General features: G+C 43.3%; 1 protein-coding gene and 1 long non-coding RNA gene across 4 annotated transcripts in view; both read right to left on the reverse strand.

The window, feature by feature from the left end:
- Window positions 1-20,894, reverse strand: part of lrfn5a (leucine rich repeat and fibronectin type III domain containing 5a) — a 111,235-nt gene that overhangs the window by 53,385 nt on the left and 36,956 nt on the right. Inside the window, exons 1-2 of one of the 3 annotated variants that reach the window (XM_060051805.1) lie at window positions 18,812-19,154; window positions 8,063-8,192 (exon numbers count right to left, since the gene is read on the reverse strand). The gene's annotated coding sequence lies outside the window, so the exon portion shown is untranslated. Of the gene's footprint in view, window positions 1-8,062; window positions 8,193-18,811; window positions 19,155-20,894 lie in introns of those variants that run through there. The other 2 variants (XM_060051807.1, XM_060051804.1) reach the window with 2 other exon arrangements.
- On the reverse strand, window positions 4,984-6,604 carry LOC132457550 (uncharacterized). The gene is made up of 2 exons (XR_009525714.1): window positions 6,189-6,604; window positions 4,984-5,595 (listed from the first exon to the last, which is right to left on the reverse strand). It is a non-coding gene; the product is annotated as an uncharacterized LOC132457550 (long non-coding RNA).

The raw sequence follows: 20,894 nt of genomic DNA on the forward strand, positions 1-20,894 counted from the left end.
ATTATTATAGTATTAAAAGTACTAATATATAGAAAGTGTTTCCCTTGTTTAAGTGTTTTATCGATTTCAAATACCAAACTTGTATTAGCTTATGAGCAAGCCACATAGATGGTTTGCAAAGAGAAAAATGATGGCTTTGCTGCTCTTAGACACGTGCTCCTCAAAGCCTCTAAAACAGTCATGTCCAATCACAAACACTGATGAATGTGTCTGTTTAAGTACACAAGGTTTAGGAAACTAATTAATAGAGCAACCCAATGAATGGCACAAGAATACAATCTTATTGTGATTACTTCCCTTTGTGAGTGTAAAAGCCGTTTGTTTCCCCTCTATCACTTTGTGCAGCAGTGATGATTGTACTGACACCTTAGGTGGTGTCTACCTGAGATGCAGGGTTTCTTTCATCACATATAGGAACTCTTATTATTATTTTGGCAGTAGGAGAATTTGACAACTGGCAAACACAAGCTTGTCTATCCACAGTAATCTGCAAATGAATGCATTCACCATGAACACACACACACACACACACACACACACACACACACACACACACACACACACACACACACACACACACACAGACACACACATCAATCTTCTTATAGCGAAAGTCTTCAGGGAAGGGGTAGACAGAGTGTTTCCTGCTGAGAAGAGAAATCAATGTGTTTCTCCCATTAGCAGCTTATTACCCTAGTCATCCATATTTGGATTGGTAAAGGTGCTTCATGTCAGCGAATTGCACATACATCAGCAGTTAGTCAATGGAATTAAGAGATGCAAGGGACAGAGAGTGAGAGAGAGTGCGAGAGCGAGGGTGAAGGCAAGAGACAGAGAGAGACATGAAGAGAGGTAGATAAAGAGGGAAATATAAATATATAAAGAGAGAGAGAGAGAGAGAGAGATAGAAAGAGAGAGAGAGAGAGAGAGAGAGAGAGATAGAAAGAGAGAGAGAGAGAGAGAGAGAAAGACATGGAAGTCTGCAAAATAGTGGGAGATGGGGAAAGAGGAGTAGAACATGCACAGAAGCAGCAGGAAGCCAAAATGCACTCGTTAAACGGGCCAATGTGCAGGCATCGGGAAGGAGACTCAATGTGAACGGAAAGGAAATCAGGTTACAGGAGAAGAGGAGAGACGTGAGGAGAGAGGAGAGAGGCGATGGTGTAGGAGGTGAGAGGAAAGGAGATAAGAGACGAGAGGATGGGAGAATAGAAGGGGAGAGGAGAAGAGTGCAGAAAAGAGGAAAGATGGGGAGAGTGAAAGAGAGATGGATAAACGTAACAGGATAGAGAGAGAGAGCCGCATACATGTGGGATATGGCAGATTTAGCTTTAGGGAGGGAAGATAGCATATGCTAGCCTTCACTCTCGCTCAGGCCGTTGGGAAGAAAGGGTAGAAGGGGACAGCCTCACAGAAACAGAAAGGAAGAGCTTCTAGGAGGAAAGCAATTGAAAGATGAAACATTAGATTAAAAAAACAACTTCAATATTACAAAAAATCTAAATGGTTTGCAGCAGGTATTTAAGGACAGTCACTGCAAAGCAGCGGCCTATCGAGAGCGATAGACAACGCCTGCGTGTGTTTTGTGTGTGAATGTGTTTGTTTGTGTTTTTGGGTTTGTGTTTATGTGTGTGTATGTGTGGGGAAGTGTGACGTAATTAGTCGCCGCAATCAATAACATCAAAGTCAAAACGTCCATTTTGACTTTGAGAAATGCTTCAATCAATTGTAACAAAAGGGCTCCTTCATTCACACTAAAGCATTGCAGCTGCAGCACGACATTGCTGCATGTCTGCCATCATTCACAAGTATTTGTTGAGAATATGTTCCAAAACCCAAGACAATTAACTTTCAGGGTGTTTCTTCCTTTCTGCTTCAATCCTTTGTGTATGTTTTGTATTGGTTGGCCGGGGGGCAGCCGCACATGAAGAAGATACGGCAGACCTCCCATCCTGTTTCTGCACACATCATTTCCTGTTCCTGCCCATGATGGCAGAAAAACCTTAGACGAAGCCAAAGAGACAGTGAAAGAAAATGCACGATAAAGAAGAACGGATATAAAGGAGGATTGACAGAGATAAGGATGTGCACATCCATTGTGTGTGTGTGTGTGTGTGTGTGTGTGTGTGTGCGCGCGCGCGCGTGCGCGCGTGCGTGCGTGCGTGCGTGCGTGCGTGCGTGCGTGCGTGCGTGTGTGTGTGTGTGTGTGTGTGTGTTTGAGGGTGTGTGCATGTGTGCAGGTATTTTGTGTGTGTAAATGTATTTTTTATGTTTGTTTGCATGTGTGTGCTTGAGCGTGAGTTTGTCTGTGTGTGTGTGTGTGTGTGTGTGTGTGTGTGTGTGTGTGGGGGTGTGGGTGTTTGTGTGTGATTTGGATCAGGGTGAGTGACAGGATGGGTGCAGCCCTGCAGACGCAACTTGACTTTCCCCAAACTGAGGAGCCAACAGATAACAAGCTCCTTAGAGACAAGCTGCTCACACTGCTACCCCCCCCCCACACACACACACACACACACACACACACACACACACACACACACACACACACACACACACACACACACACACACACACACACACACACACACACACACACACAAACACACTCTATTCTATATACATCCCCTCCAACTCCACCATGGCTGTGGAGATAGCAGGTTCTCTCCATTCTCCCAGAACCTCTTCCCCCAAACGGGTCTTAAATCTACATTTCCTCCTCTTATCATCCAGAAAGCGTTCGGTACTTCATACTCATATTGAGCAGTGACTCGCACAGCACTTCCAGATGTATCTCTAGCCCTATCATTTGCCCTCCTGGGGAGAGGATGCACATTAACAACTGGAGAGCAGCAGTGTACTGTGAAGTGAGGGTAGCGAGCACAAAGCAGAATCACACAATCACACACTTTTTATTATTGTTGAGGACATTTATTTTTAAGGTAAATTGCTATTTTCAATGTTCAATGTAGTTTCGTAAAGCCATGTTGTAGTTTAAATCGATTCACAATTGTGTTGGCTATATTTTGAAATGGTGATAACTGCCATGTTTGTGAACTTCAAGTTGTCTGCTGTTGCTAGTTTTTGTCTATATGTACTATGTATGTTTATTCAAAGATTACACGTTATTTATGTCACATTACATTATATTATCTACATTATTCAATAGAAACTGCTATTTAAAAGCTAAATTTCAAAGCCATATTGCAGTTTTGATTTGAAAATGCGTTGACTTTATTTTAAATGTTATCTGCCTAGCCGTCTATGCACTTCCAGTTGTCTGTATGCATGTATGTACAGTAAGTCTTTAGACAAAGATTACACCTAGTTCATGTTTGTGTGTTTGTGTGTGTGTGTGCTTGTGTCTGGTGGTCTTCTGCCTTGGGGCGCAAATGCCTTCTGCTTCCTGTTTTAAAGGCAGCCCACGCATTTTCAGGCTAACATGCAAAAAAACACACACACACACACACACACACACACACACACACACACACACACACACACACACACACACACACACACACACACACACACACACACACACACACACACACACACACACTAACACATGTACACGCACACAGATAAAGGCAGCCTGACTCACAATTATGCTCCCCAGGGTTTGAATTTCCATGTGTTTGTATTCCCTTTCATGTGTAATTTTCCATCATTCCTCTCCTTCCATCTCCTCCCAAATTACCCCAACTCCACAAAAATAAAAGATGGCAGAAAGAAAGAAGGAAAAAGAAAGACCAAAAAGAAAGACTGTCTTATCCTATACAGGCCACTGGTAGAACCGGATTAGCGGGTGGCCCTGTGGCCCAGACATGGCCAGTCACATGTTGGTGCGACTTTCTGGAAGAGTTCAGGCTAACACAAATACACACAAGCACACAAACACAGAGCAGACAGACAAACATAGTGTGTGCATAAGCACAAACATGCAACCACAAGAAAGCGAGGTTAGAGAGAGGTTAATGGCGTGCAGAAGGACGGAGGGAGGTCAGAAGCCAGAAGGAAGAAGGAAGGAACAAAAGAGAAGAAAAGAAACCAGGGGAAGACAACAAAGCTTGAGACTAATTGTGTTCCTTTTGTTCTCCTCTCTCCCTCGAGGAGATGGATCCAGACAGCGATACAAAGACAGCGGGATGGAGGGCAGGGGAGGGAGAGTGGGGAAATGGCCATCGGGGAAAAGAAAAGAAAAGAATATGCAGAAGCGATATGTCTTCGTCTCTTTCTCAGGGGCATCACTCGGTGCATTACAAACAGGCTAATGGAAAGGTTAAATGCATCCAGCCATCTATGTGCACAGAGAGCTGTTACACCTCCATGTCTCCCCCTCATCCTTCCAGCCATCCTCCTTTCTCTCCAATCCATCCATCCATCCATCCATCCATCCATCCATCCATCCATCCATCCATCCATCCAGCTCTCTCCCTCCCACTGTAGACTCGTCAAAATGACAAGCTCACTTTATCCTTCATCTAGATTGGTTGGCAGAGCAGCACGCCGTGGAACCCACAGGGGAATGCTAATCCGAAGACACACAGACACACAAAGGGACCGGGGACCGGGCCATTGCAACCAAAAGGGCAGGGTTTCAAGTCCCCTCTCAGCTCACACAGATAGCGAGGGGATGCAGTCCCTAATGCCAGGGCCCTCTGCGTGAACTCCCCGGGATTAAAATGTCCAGCACTTTGTTGTTTGTTAAAGGATTAGCTGAACAGAGGCAGGCTGTTTGATCTCTCATTCTCTCTCTCTCTCTCTCTCTCTCTCTCTCTCTCTCTCTCTCTCTCTCTCTCTCTCTCTCTCTCTCTCTCTCTCTCTCTCTCTCTCTCTGTCTACCCCTTGTTATATTAATATCGTATTCACAACAAGGTGATTAACAAAGGGAAAATAAGTTAATGACAGCTTAAGAGATGAAAGCTGGCCCCCGATGAATCGATCGAGAACAGAAACACACACAGAAACACACACACACACACACACACACACACACACACACACACACACACACACACACACACACACACACACACACACACACACACATACACACACACACACACACACACACACACACACACACACACACACACACACACACACCACGAACAGTATATCCTGTTAACAAGCCTTTTTTGAGATAGAAAATGCAAGCCGTAAGCACGATTAATGTTAGATGGTATGCCTGTTAGTGGAGACACACATACCCTGATATAGCAATGACACATCAGAACATCAGCCTCTGACCGAGATGCAACAACTTCACAGACAATCTTAACAATTGCTTTGTTTGGTCACACACACACACACAATATAACTGTGCTGCTTGATTGATACAAATACCTTCAGCAAGCCGTTCTCACTCATTCCAACCAACCACTGAGCAGACTACTGCTTGCAATTGATGGAAGGCAAAGCCACTAATCAACAAGACTCAGAGCTCCAACCCGGAAACATCAATACATCAGTCAGAGGGGGAGGGATCAACAGCTGTTTGACAGGCTGTGTCACTCCGCAATCCTCCGTCTCTGACTATTTCTTTTTTAAGGTTGTAGGTAGACATCAGATGCCATTGTGTAGTGGGCGGTAGGGCTGGGACGACGCGTCGACGTAATCGACGACGTCGACGCATAAATTACGTCGACGCGGAAAATGCGCGTCGATTTAAAAAAAAAAAAGAGATGGGCGGCGCCGGAGTGTAGTTGCAACGCGAGTGGCTCCTCAGACTTTCATAAGTGCAAGGCGCCACGCACTCGTTCCTCTAAAGTATGGGAATTCTTTAATGTGAAATGAAACGATTCCGTGATATGTCTTCTTTGCAAAATGGAGATGACTTTCCATTCTAGCACCACGGCAATTCACCAGCACCTGAAGAGGCGTCACCCGGTAGCAGCTGCAGATGACTGAGCACCGTAGAATTCTAAGAATGCATTACTTTGCACTTTTATTTTGGAATTTAAAGGCAATAAACATGTATTGAAATGTTAAGGAATTCAGATATGTAAATCAACATGTATAAATTGCTATTAGTCAATTAATGGGGAGATAATCGAGAATCGAATCGAATCGAAATCGAATCGGACTGAAAAAATGAATCGTTAGATGAATCGATGCATCGAAAAAATAATCGCTAGATTAATCGTTTAAAAAATAATCGTTTATCCCAGCCCTAGTGGGCGGAGAACAGTTGTGTTTCCCAACACGTTCATATCATTATCATTACCTCCTCCTTCAATATGTGTTGCAGAAACCGTCCCCCTGACCCTGCACATCATCAGACCCAATACAGCCCTCTCGATGGAGTTTAAGGGCCCGTATGAAATCAACTCTCCCACTTCCTGTTCACTTCAGTTGCCACTATGGGGGGATAGTATTTTTAGAACGGTGGATCGCTTCAGAACATCTTGTCTCTGGCTTCTCCTGTAGCGTGCCAGAGAGAGGACTCTCTGCGGCAGCCAGTGGGCTAAGCTCCGCAGCCAGGCCGACCACGAGAGGCTGCTGTTGGATATTCCCCCCTAGGCTGGTCGAAATGTGGTCGTGCAAAGGGGGTACGGATTACATCCACCTTATCTCTCTCTCTCTCTCTCTCTCTCTCTCTCTCTCTCTCCTCTCTCTCTCTCTCTCTCTCTCTCTCTCTCTCTCTCTCTCTCCTCTCCTCTCCTCTCTCTCTATTTCTCTCACTCCTTTGCTAGCTCTCAGCAGTAAACTAACTCTCTGGAGTATGTTTTTTGAGGAATCGAATGACTAGAGTGAGGGATAGAGAGAGCAAGTGAGATAGCGAATAAGAGAAAGAGAGAGAGAGAGGATGGGATTGAGAGTGATAGAGACTGAGAAGGAGAGAGATGGCACGGAGAGAGAGAGTGATAGTGGGGAAGAAAGAGAGGGACTAGGAGAGAGAGAGAGAGAGAGAGAGACAGAGAGAGAGAGAGAGGATGGGATTGAGAGTGATAGAGACCGAGAAGGAGGGAGATGGCACGGAGAGAGAGAGTGATAGTGGGGAAGAAAGAGAGGGACTAGGAGAGAGAGAGAGAGAGAGAGAGAGAGAGAGAGAGAGAGAGAGAGAGAGAGAGAGACAGAGAGAGAGACAGAGAGAGAGAGAGAGAGAGGAGAGAGAGAGAGAGAGAGAGAGAGAGAGAGAGAGAGAGAGAGACACACACACACACACACACACACACACACACACACACAGCGGCCCAAATGCATAATGATTTATGACAGACCATTTCCTCTAATTTAAAAGCTGGTTGTCCAAACATACACTGGTCTCGCTTCGCTCAACTAGCAACAGAGGATATTCTCCCGGGTCTCTAAACCGGGTGGAATCAAAAACAGCGATAAAAAACAAACCTGCCATACGGAACCAATCTAAAGGAAGTTCGTCGGCCCTTCATATTGGAGTGGTGAAATAATGTAACGTTGCCAGCGACAATCATTTCCAATGTTTTAAAAAGCTCTCTCCCTGTACAAAGTGGCTAGCTCTGTCTCCGGTATGATTTTGGAGGAGAATGAGGAGAGATCATCCTTATCAGTAAGTCGTCATTACATGTCAAATTGAATGACCTTAGGTATGCTAGCGGTTGCGAGATCTCTAAACGTCTGGTATCATGAGACTAGTCTAAACAGGACATGACAGGCTTCCAGCTTGACATGTGAGTCAAGATAAGACATGAGAACCACCACAGCCTTGGTTAAATTTAGATCAACACAGAATACTAAACATGTGCTCATTTAATTGCTACTACTACTAAAACATCTGACAAATAGAACAACTAATAAACAAAGGCTCTAGCACCAATAATTTTAACCTAGACTGTTGTGGGAATATAAGAGCTGCAAAAATATATTTTTGGTTGCCACACAATTGAGAGTCATAGTTCTTTTGCATTTGTTTGACCACTGGTTATTGTTGATCCAAAGTCATGGTAAGCATTAGATTAAATCCAAACACAATGCAAACAAAGAAAAACAAAGTGGGGCTCTTAAAATCGCTGGTAGCATCTAAAGGCCACCTGAATAGGCATTTGATGTAATGCTAAATGTTAGCGTGTTGTTGGCCTACCTTCAGCGATTTAAAAAGGGGACACCAATGTTCAGAAATCACATGTTAGTTGAGCTGTCACATTGGACTGGAGCTGACATGTGGGCGTGCTGGATGGAAGCTGACCTCCTTAATCGGCTGTCTTCTCTACCTGAAGGAAACACAAGTAGAACAATCAATGTAATGCAGGTTAATCAATAAAAAAAGGGTGCGCACAAACACACATTAATATTCTAGTTGGTGTATGACGTGTAACCCACTACATTGAGGCCTTGAGGCTGCCAATATAATCCTGAGACCAGATGAAAAGATGAGGATGCCTTCTTTGCTAGTATGAGTATCATGAAATGGTGTGGTCAGCCTTGGAGTGTTTGGACACTAAATCATTTAAACGCTGTGCTCTCCTGGAACCAGAGTTCAGAGAACATGTTCTCTGGTCATCCAGTCCCATGCAGCCCCCCCCCCCCCCACCCCCACTGACAGGATATCAATGCTCAACAAACAAGCGCAGCCATTGATCCAAACACAGGCTTTTTCCCGCCCTTCTCCTCCTCGTTCCTCCTTCTTCACCTTCTCAAGCTCCCTCCATTCCCTCTCCCATCCCGCCCCCTCTCCCTTATCGTTTCATCTCTTCCCTTCAAAGGGGAAGAAGGATGCGGCAGGGACAAAGAAGGCCTGTTCCCCCTCACCCAGCAGGATGGGAGGAGGAGGAGAGAATGGCAGGAAGGAGGGGGGAGGGAGAAGAGGAGTCGAGTGAGAAGAAGGAAGAGGAGGAGGGAGGAAATATGGGGGGAGAAGGAGGAGAGGACGGGAGGAGTGGAGCAAGGAGAAAGAGGAAAGCGAGCAAGAGAGAGAGAGAGAGAGAGAGAGAGAGAGAGAGAGAGCAAAACACAGGATAAGATGGATGCACTGCCACAGCAAAGGAAGAAGGGGGGGCAGGGAACATTATGGAAAATGAACCATAGAGTTGAGGACAAGCTGGGACAAAATATCTCTGTACACACACACACTCACACACAAGGTACAGAAAGAGATAGAAGAGGGCGTGGGAGACACAGAATATAGATACGGGAAGAGGGCTTTTTTATGATGACTGCGTCATCATGTGTTTGATATCAGCTGGAAGATCAGGTAGAAGAGTGAAGTAGCAGGGAAACACAAGGGGGAGGGGGAGATGAGATAAATCTGCCTACAGCAGCATGAAACTCTGAAGCCAATAAACGCCTTCCTCCGCCTCTTCCTCTTCCGCCTCCTCCTCTTCCTCACACACACCAGACAGGGAGTCACTTCCTCCTCCTAAGGCCCTCCCTTTGAACCCCCATCAGCCTCCTCTCATCGCACCGGTATAATGGCAGCCGGCCCAAGCTGCCGTATTTCTCAGATGAATCTCCCCATGTGGTTATAAGGTTGGAGTGTTACAAAGGGTGACATAAATAGGAAGGCATTTCCGAGAGTAGCGCACGGTAGATAGCATTCGAGTGGATGAAAATAGATCTGTAGAAAAAATAGCGGCCGACATGAAGTACGAGCACATGTTCATCTCGGTCTGTTTGATGTGGCGCGTTTGATAAGCTCTTCATTCAATTCATAAAGAAATGAGAAGTTTGAACCAAACAGCACATTTTGACAGAGCACTGATTCTAATCATATTGGCCGATGCATGGGAGAACGTGGCTCAGGGTTAGTGTGTAGGTTTACAGCATATCCCTGTATCGATTGGGTACTGGGGTCTCACTCTAGAGGTGAGTCTATTGGCTCAGAGGGTTTGGTCTGGATTAGGAGAGAGATTGATATTATCATGAACTGAAGTAACAACTGTTTGAACCTAGAGGCATTGAATTAAGTGTGCAGTCAGACTTTAGTACCGTGTGGTGTTCCCTTAACCATCACCAAATGGACATCGGGGGATGCCTGAGGAAACCATTAGATCACAACACTTTTAGCTATGAAGGAGCAACTTATACTTAAGTGAAAATATGCCATTATATCTACTTAATGGTCACTTGAAACACTCTCAAATGCCAATTGCAACCTCCTCATGGCAATAGTACATTTAGATCACAGTCACAGCTCACAGCAGTCACAATCACAGCTGCAGAACTAAAACAATGAAATCATGCTCAAAAGCCAATGAAAGTGAATGATGTCAGCTCTGTTCAAATGTCCAGTGCTGTTTACTTTTATTATTATTGACAATTCTTCTTATGCGAAAGCAAACGGCAAGCCAAGCTAGCTTAGGGGCGCTGGACTGTTTCAAATTACACACAGTGAGGGGCCACATGTTATGGGCTGTTCCATTAATCAACCATCTTCTGGATAGTGACTCCAGGTGCGTTAAAGAACATGATGACTCCAACTCCCACTGGCTGTGGCCCAGGGTACAAACCGTGCTGTGTATTCAAAGTTGGCTGCTTGTTCCTTTTTCTTTAACGGATGGTGTACTAAGGTGGCACTGAGAGGTACCTTGAGAGATGAAGACATGTACAATGTTCACTAAATTCAATACAACAGTGTACCATCCCACAGCCCACTTTGTTTGGGGCAATCAAGTCTGACTTAAAAAATGCCACATGTTCCGTGATGCTACACAGCTAACATGTACCTCAGTATGAAGGCTATTACTTTGAGTTTCCATTCAGGTCAATACAGAAACACACACACAAACACAGGCACAGTCAGGCTTTTGAAATTTCATCTATGGAGATGTGCTTGAGCGATATGTGTAATGCATGTTGTAAATCACCCTCATTTGATTAAATCACATGTGAAAAAGTCGTTCAAAACATTCACTGGAATAGAGTGCAGCTGCTTCGCCAATGCAACCAAAGCTGGTAAACCATGTGGGAAACCATGAGAGAGTCGCATAGCGATGCACATGTGAGCGTCTATCTCGTGTGAAATAATAGGAGGGGTCAGTAGACAACAGAGGGCTGCTCGTCTGATATTAAAAGAGGCCAGTAAGTAGCGATGTGTGTGTGTGTGTGTGTGTGTGTGTGTGTGTGTGTGTGTGTGTGTGTGTGTGTGTGTGTGTGTGTGTGTGTGTGTGTGTGTGTGTGTGTGTATGGAAGGTGTTAACGAGTGTAATAAGCTACATATATGCTAGTGATCAATGGAAAGACAGAGATAACAGAGAGAGACCGACAGCCTATGTTAAACCCAAAATGCAAGCTCAGGTGCATCACTTTGTTTTTGCCAGTTTTGCATGTTAGATTTGGACAATATCACTGATTAATATTACAAATAAATAGTTTCCGCCACTTTGTGCACCGTCTCTTGGGTTTAAAACAATAACTACTTCTCAATGAAGCCTTTCTGTTATTGCTGGAGAAAAAAGTGTTGGGCTGAAGGAGACTTAGGGCAATTAGGAGTGAGAAAAAACGAAAGTCAAAAACCAAACCTTCACGGTTTGGTCGGGCCGTCCTGAGTTAAGGCATATATCACAACCTTCACCAATCACAGCAAAGCATTGACAATCCAATCTGCTCTTGGGCTGTGCAATGCTTTTCTACCTCATCCATCAGCTATAACACATATCAGGGGAAACAAATGCTGCTGCTGAGAAAAAATAACTACATAGAAAAGGCCAACGCTGCTGATGGCTGTTATAATGGGTCTACTGCCAACCGAACAGATGCTTAAACATGTTGTTTGACGTTGGGTGAATAAAACTGCTATCCTTTTTTGTTTTTTGTTTTACTATCAGATCTATTTTTCTGCTGGTGTATTGTTTAGAACGACAATGATAGACAAAATAATGAAGTCAGGATGTGAAAATAAAGTACACTTATAATGATATAGAATATGCATTGATTGGTAATCATAGACTCTGCCTAAAGGAATTTGTTTGTTTGGCTATGAGTTATTATTTATTAAAGCATTTCAATCAAAACACCCATGGACATGACTCCATTATACACACCCAACGCTCACACAATGGGACTCTGTTGTTCAGACCTCTGGTTAAAGAACCATTGATGCTGCTAATAAGTGCTTGCACGTGGGTTATTATCATGAAGACGTTATATCAGCACTAAAACTTCTTATCTACAATGCCAAGACACTTCTTCCTTTTTCCGGTTCTGTAGTTTTAATGTTCCTTGGATAATGTGCTACTATTTATTTCACCTTCATGGTCCTGCCAATACCACATTAATCTTCATTGGATGTCCTCCACATATCTGCTTCTTCTTCTGTTTCTTCTGCCTCATACAAACTGACCTTTTCTTATTTTCTATGATCTTTCTTGCCACTGTACTGTTCATGCCGTCACTCCGGTGATGCCGCTGGGATATGTAGTCCTCGTTTTATCTCTACCATGAACATTTGCTGTCGGTTTAGTAGCTGTTCAGTAGATGGAGAGATACATGTGGAGTAGGCCTATGGTAGCATTGCATGAGAATCGAACTATAGTAAGTTTGACAGTAGGACTATTGTAGGTATGAATTTTATAGTAGAACTATGGTAGGTATGATTGTTATGCTAGGACTATGGTAGGTATGAATGATATAGTAGGACCATGGTAGGTATGATTGTTATGCTAGGACTATGGTAGGTATGAATGATATAGTAGGACTATGGTATATCATTGATCAACATATTGAAGGCGTATTATCAAGAGTATTCTATGTATTCAATGTGTCAGCAACTACCTTTTGGGGGGCGGCAGTAGCTCAGGAGGTAGAGCGGGTTGGCTGGCAACCTGAAGGTTGCTGGTTCGATCCCCGGCTTCTCCTAGCTGAGTGTCGAGGTGTCCTTGACACGGTACCTAACCCTGACTGATGTCGTGATGCTGCTGCTGGAACAGAGACTTCCAACTCTCCAGCAGTAGCGCCCCAAGGCCAGATATGCGCCAAGCGGGAAAAACTGATGATGATGATGATGATGATGATGATGGTAGGTTTGAATGTTATAGTAGGACTTTGGTAGGTATGTAAGAGAGTAACACTATGGCAGGTATGTAAGAAAGTAGGACATACACCGCACAACCCCCCCGCACACACACACACACACTGTGTGTGCGTGTGTGTGTTTGTTCACAAATTGTCCGTTCCTGCTATTTTGTAGTTTACCAAAACACCCTGAGAAAACTTCAGTCTCACATACTTATGCCACCATACGCCACTAACAGTGCAAGCAGGCCAATGGCAACCAAGCGCGTAGTCCTTCCTCCCTCACTCTAAAAACCACCAGCCACCACTCACACACACACACACACACACACACACACACACACTGACATACATGCAGGCACATGCAGGCAAGCACGAATTCAAGCACGAATTCAAGCACGAATGCATGCGCATATGCACACGCGCACACACACACACACACACACACACACACACACACACACCCTAACCCTAACCCTAACCCTAACCCATAGAGCTAAGGCAGAGACAATCAACCACTAAAACAAAACTTTGGTGCAATATTTTAAATATTAAAAAATCTTTGTGGAATGGGCAATTCTGATGAACTGATGGCACAAGTTGAGGAAGGGCTGGAGTTCTGACAGCAACCGTGACGCCAGTTGAAGCCTAAGGGAGCCAAGAGTCAGGTCACACCCTACCTATCTGTCAGAAGGGCTGAATCCTTTCACGTTTTGGGTAAACCATGCCCACATGCAGAAGCAGGCACGCACAGATTTGGGCTTACCACTGAGAAAGTTGATTTACATAAATCTTTCCTCAAAATATTTGTTCAAGGGAATTGTGCGGCTGATTAGCAGAACTGACGCTGACTCTAGTTGACCGCTGCATAGCGCCAAGCTTCTCAACAGTTAGAATACAACGACTGTTTCCGCTCTTCTTCCACTGTCTCCCCCCCCCCCCCTCCCCCCTGTTACCTTATTCTCAGTTGATAAGAAATTTACACGACCAAATGCGCTACATTTAATACAGCGGGTTTGCACATGTGTGTGTGTGTGTGGGTTGGAGGGGAGGGGAGAGGGGAGGGGGGGAATCCAGCTGGTCTCTTTTTCATCTCTCCATCTGTTCCCCCATCTCCACCCTCCCACCCTCCTCCAAAGCTCTGTTCTCTCTCTCCTTCTCTCTCACTACTTGCTTTAGGTCCACACAATCTGTGCCCCATCCCCCTCCCCCTCTATCAAATCCAACACAATTCATGCTTCCCATTCTCCACTCCCCCCCCCCCCCCCCCCTCCTGCTTTTCATTTCATTTATCGAGCTCCAAAATCCCTCGACCCATCCTTTCATCCACTCCCCCCTCTCTCATATTGCGCTGTGCTGCACGTCACAGGTTATTCAGACAGACCACAAGCCGGTTAGACAGTTCCAGTCCGTCACTTATTGAAATAGGATGTAACGTCCACATGGCAGCATGCAGCCCATACACCCTGTCATCCAGCCCGTGTTTCTGTTCAGCTTCATGTGTATGCAAGCACTTTAGTCTTGACGCGGTGGTTGTTCTGTTTTATTTGCTTTTTAAGTGGATCACGATTCATTAAACAATGCACTTTAGAATAATGTCCATCCAATTACAGTGAAACTATTCACATTTTTTCCTTCGTAAAAGTTGTCACATTAGGGAAATATTTGCGTCTCAATGGCACATCATTAGTGAACACATTAAGAGCATTTTTATGTTTTTGTTAATGGTTTTTGTTAACAGTGTATTGTTTAAACAAAATATCTTAACCAATTAAATAGTAATTTAAGAATGAAAGACATAAAACCGTCAACATAAAAAAGACAACCACAACCCAAGTAAAATTATATTTACTTTTCATTTTCTTTGTGTTTTACGGAACAGCTATAATAAGAATGTGTTTCTTTTCAGTTTAATTATATCACTAATAGCCAACTGGTTCACAACTGTTTGAAATGTATTTCAGAATTAGTCATTGTTATGTCCGTGTAAACCCTTCTAATCCTTTTCTCTTTTTGGAGAGAGCATAACGACGATTTACCATGTGGCTCGTAATTGGTGGACAGATGGGAGGAGAACGAGGGAAGAGGTTTGAGGAACGAGGTGATGGAAAAAGGTATAGAGAGGGTCGAAGAGGGCAGACAGATGTGTTAATCTCTATGTGGCAAAAAAAAAGTACTGTATTTTCCATCAGTTTTCGCCGTCTGTCACTCCCAAAGACAGACACACACACACGCACACGCACACCCCCCCACACACACACACACACACACACACGCAAACACAACACAACTAACCGATGAAGTGCTTCAACATTGTGAATGAGACTTGAGATTGTGTGTTCTCAAGGTGTTCTCAATGCAGATGGAGACAGTATGCAGAGAGCATTCCCAACTTTATAGTCCACTATGTGAACTCTCTAGCTCCCTCTCTCCCTCTCTCTTTCTCTTTCTCTTTCTCTTTCTCTTTCTCTTTCTCTTTCTCTTTCTCTCTCTCTCTCTCTCTCTCTCTCTCTCTCTCTCTCTCTCTCTCTCTCTCTCCATCTCTCTCTTATCCTCTCTCCCTCTCTTCTGAACATCGATACATAGTAGCTCCCTGTGCGACACACAAGATGCACGTACACAAAATAACTACAGAAAGAAAGTGAATGGCTCTGGGAGCCAGACGCCGGGCCTTTGCTCAGCCCTGCCCTCCACACTGGCCTCCTCCAGAGGGGATCACAGTGGGGAGACAGAAGGGCTGTCACTTGGAACAGCCCCTCCATCAAAATCCCTTCAAAAGAAACCAACCACATCTCTGTGATTTATGTTTATGCTTCAAACTCCAACAGTACAGTCACTCAAATACCGTGATTCCATAAATACATATTTTACACGCGTATATTGGAAAGATGTTGATGTATTATATTGAATAGTAGAATCCTCCATATAATAAGCTGGTCGCTTCGCTATACTCGAATGATGCATGTCTGTGACCGACCATGACACTAAACAGGCACAGCTCTGTGATTGGATGAAAGCAATGTCTGGTCTTAGTAGGACGCCATTACCCATAGTGGTTGCTAAGTAACTAGGCAATTCAATCAGGTGACCTTTTACAATGTGGGGTGGGGGCGGGCTGCCCTGAATGCACTGTGAGCCAATGAGGCCGGCACATACTAGGATTGTTAGCAAACACCAGCTAGGTTGCTCACTAAATCCAAAGAAGAAATCACCTTCCAACAAATCTTGACAACACAATCCAGCATGTTCTATTGTTGGGGATATTTGGTCAATTCGGTAGATGTCCAAGTTTGGGCAATTTATTTCCTATGCACGTCACTAGAAAAGTCCTGCACAACCTATTAAATTGCTTGTTTATGACAGAGTGTGTTTGTATGGGGATGTGTGCACGTGTGTTTGATTGCTCTGCATGGGTTTGTGTGTTTTAGCCAGCAGGACATGTTTGGTTGAGATGTGTTGCGGGTTGAAGAGCTCCAAGTGGAGTTATCAGTGACAAGCTATTTTCTCAAGCCTAGATGGCCTTTAGTCTCTGTATACGACACAAAGAGCAGAGCTGTTAACAGAGCTGACACACACTCTAAACCTCGGACAGATGACGAGCTCCACTCTCTTCCACAGTTCAACACGTGAGTCTTGATATTTGCTAAAAGCCCTGTTTAGCTTAATAGCACAATGGGAAAGAAAGAGGAAGGCAAACGATTATAGAGGGACCGAGAGAGAGGGTTCTGCAGAGTGGCACGCCACACAACTGTCTTTGATCCATAGAAGCACTCAACAATACCAAGTCGTCCACTCCAAAAAACACATGCACAATACAAAACGCCTTGTATATGCGTATGTTTGTCATTTGTGCCGTTCATCTAAGATGGTGACAGAGGCTAAGAGAACGTGAATGTGAACTATTAGGTTATCGATATTGATTGATGTTGTGCAGTTGAAGCTCTTTGAGAAACTTCTCAAAGAGCCTATTAGATATTACTATTAGATGCCTAATAGTATTTACCATTCAGTAATAACGGAGGTTGGAGACTCTTGTTATTGAGTGGTCCTCTTGAAACCATATCCGTTAGTAGAAAGATTCTTGTATTTAAATGTCAAATTTTAAATGTTAATTAAACATTTATTTCCCCTCAGGGATCAGTATAGTCCTCTTACTTATGTACTTATTATTTAATCATAATAAGCAGGGAAAGCTTTGCAAATAAAATAAAATGGGTTTGATTGTATTTCCCCGTATATTGACTTTTATTGAATAGAGTGACCTCATAAGCTAAAGGTAGATTACGTGCATTACATAATGGACAATATAAGTCTACACACACACACACACAAACATATAGGGACGCCATCTGGGTATTATGACAATGTTTGTAGGCATTGTAAATAATCCCTGGCCTCTGATCCACGGCCACTGGCACGCGATATGGAAAACACAAGATATTTGACATTGTGAGCGCATAGTTTCTTATATGTAAATTAGAGCTGTCAAGCGATTAAAATATTTAATCGTGATTAATCGCATTAATGTCATAGTTAACTCGCGATTAATCGCGATTAATCGCAAATTCTTTTTCTATGCTAAATATCCCTTGATTTTTTTGTCCCATAATTCTTCTCATTTTAATTCTCTTATCAACATGGTGAAGTGCATCGGCTTGTCTTGTGCAAATGATTTTTTATTGATAACAACATTGGCATATACTGATCAAAACAGGACGATACAAAAAAAGAGCCTATAGTAGGGCTGTGCAATTAATCGAATTTCGATCGCGATATCAATTTTGGGGTCAAACGATCTCCAAACTCGTATAATCGAGTTGAAACGATTAATTTGACATTTTCCATTTTAAAGTAGGCCTAGAGAGTTTATGAAAGTTTATGAAAGAGACGCGCATGCGAAAGCATTCAACGCGGCGAGAGGGAGTACAATCTAACAGGCGTGCTGCATCAGGAAGTATGCCGTTGGCAGGAGGCGGGACATGCCAGTGAACCGCCAATCAGCAGCATCGACTGTTGACAGACATGTTGGAGTAGACCTACCGCGTGGAATCTAAAGTTTCAGTAACGTTACAGTTTGATGAACGATAACAAGCTCCTATAGCAGACTTTAACTAAGAGTTCTTTAAGGCAGAACTGCCAAGTACATCTTGTATATGTATTTCTGTTTAACAACAATATGATTTTTATTAGCCATGTGTTTGTTATGGCTTTGTGACTTTTAACTTTGCTATGGAGAAATGCTGGGACCGTTGTTCTCTAGACATTAAATAAGTTAAGTTAATTTTGGATACTTATACGTGTTTCTGTGATATTTGATTGTCTTAATATATTGTATTCATGAAATGTTTTATAAAAATCAAATGTTAGATTCAGAATGTTGTGGCAGACAGTACACTTACACACGAAAAAGGTTTTATTTTGGATACTTATAATATACGTGTTTCTATGTCATAATTGATTGTATCAATAAATGCATGTTTTCAAACTCAAAAATAATCGTTTGAATAATCGTGATATCAATATTGACCAAAATAATCGTGATTATGATTTTTCCCATAATCGAGCAGCCCTAGCCTATAGTGCAATTAAACGACTGCTTTGAACAAATGTCATTTGAACATAGCAGTCAGGCTACTGCTTCTTTGTTTTGAGCCAAAGAAAAAAAAAAAAAAAGATTTATTTTGTAAATAGAATATTAGCGTTAATCGCGCGATATTTTTTTTAACGCCGTTAAAATTGGTTTGCGTTAACGCCGTTAATAACGCGTTTAACTAACAGCTCTAATGTAAATACAAGTAGTGCCTGCTGCTCAAATAATAAATAATTGTATGAGAATAATATTAGTTGTAGCAGACTACAACCATTGTATAGAAATACACACCTGCATGTGTGAGACACCTCTTTCAACCAGAAAAGAGAAAACAGGTCGTAACCTTTTCTCCTCTCACTGTTAGGAGATGAAACGACCGGGGCTAAGTCGGTTACCCCCCCGGGCTCTGTCTGTGTCATTCCCTTCCGCTGGTGGTGCGTTGCGCCAGTGCTGCTCTATCTGAGGAGACAGTGACAGTACAGCCGTCACACTAGCCTTCATACCTGTTCTCTCTGTCTCACACTTCCTCTTCCCATCTCGCCGTTACCGGGGTAATGGGGAGCACCGATCCCACCTCCTTTTATTGGCAGACTTGCCTGGCCCGCCTCAGAACTATTCTCAGTGTGTGAGGAACATGAGAGGTAATGAACTGGCAATCTACCTGTACTCACCCTTGGCAAGACAGAATAGCTGACGCCATTTCCTTAATGACATGCCTGTATGTGTGTCCATTGTAAGTGAAGGGATAGAGTGTCTGCTCACGGTTAGCCGGAGTCATGCCTCACATGTCAGCATCGGATTAGTGCTATGTGCTGGTCACATTCCAGGTTGAAGTTCAGGACATTGAGCTTGCAGGACAATTATAAAATAAAGCTATGGCTGTGATTATGTCAACAGTAAACTCATCTAAAAGGCTTTTTTCAGAGGAATTTATGAATCATTGATTGATTAAAAATGTCAGAAATAAAAGCAAATGCCAATCACAAGTTATCAGAGCCAAAAGTTACAAAGCGAAGGCTTAAATGTGTTTGTTTTATGAGACAATTAGAAAATAAAAACTATTTTCTGCAACTTGTACGAGACAAATAATTATAATTATAATCAGAAATAATTCATCAATTATTCCAGATTTGATTTGATTCATCTTCTGCTTATCGACCAACAGATTCATCAACCAATCTTAGCAGCCCGTATAAAAAATAGAAAAAAATAATGTCCCTCAAAGCAGAGGCCCGTAATTATCATATCCAAGGGTTTTAACAAGCTGTTGTGTTGTCCCCTGACTCACTGCGCTTTGGGCACAATTGAACTTCCTTATTTTTCTTTCAACAACATAGAACAACTATAAAAAAATAATATGTTTTTTAAATAAACTAAAGCTTGTCCACTCAACAACTACGTCAAATTGTTGTTTCGCTTACTTGAAGCGCTGTTGCATGTTTTAACAAACTTGACTGTTTAAGGATGAAAAGGAAATTAACGAGTAGATGAGAAAACGAGGACACCAAGCAGCAGATTTACATGACATGGTTGTGCTTGTCAAGAAGAACGGCAGGCAAGTAGGCAGTGTGGCCCCTTCGGTGTCACTCAGGCACCAGGTCTGTTTTGTACCCTGCCAATCATCTGGACAGCTTGTGTCTCCATCATTAACCTTCTTGTGTTTATTATTTATTTCCTTTGGATAGAGTACAGCGATGGGCTCCTGGGTCAGCCGTCGACCCGGAGCTCCGCTCCACAGCTAAAATCTTCTCCAACATCGACCAGCAGTAGACCACCCACTGGCTGTCTCTTTGTAGGATGTGTTTGCTTTACAGCATGACGGTCTGTGTACCTATGAGTGCATGTGTGTGTGGGCGTGTTTTGATTATGTGTGTGTGTGTGTGTATGTATGAGAATTTGTGTAACAGTGTGTGTGTGTGTGTGTGTGTGTGTGTGTGTGTGTGTGTGTGTGTGTGTGTGTGTGTGTGTGTGTGCATTTGTGCGTGTGTGTGTGTGTGTGGATGCATGTATGCATACCCCCACATACATAGAAGAATAGAAAGTCTAAATGATTTTGGTCTCCTGCCCTCGGCCACAACACAAACCTTTAAGTCCCAGTGTTTATGCTACGAGTTGTGTGTGTGTGTGTGTGTGTGTGTGTGTGTGTGTGTGTGTGTGTGTGTGTGTGTGTGTGTGTGTGTGTGTGTGTGTGTGTGTGTGTGTGTGTTACGGGCTGATGAAAGGGAGGTTGGGGGGTATCTCTCATCTCTCAACCCTATGACCCAGAGTCTCAAGACCCAGCTCTGATTAATCTCTTCTGCCTAAACAGCCGACTGCACACTGTTAAGATGGATTGAAGTGTTTCACAGTTAAAAGTGACATTCATAAAAAATAA

Source organism: Gadus macrocephalus, chromosome 5, assembly GCF_031168955.1.
Source record: "Gadus macrocephalus chromosome 5, ASM3116895v1".
Taxonomy (NCBI): domain Eukaryota; kingdom Metazoa; phylum Chordata; class Actinopteri; order Gadiformes; family Gadidae; genus Gadus; species Gadus macrocephalus.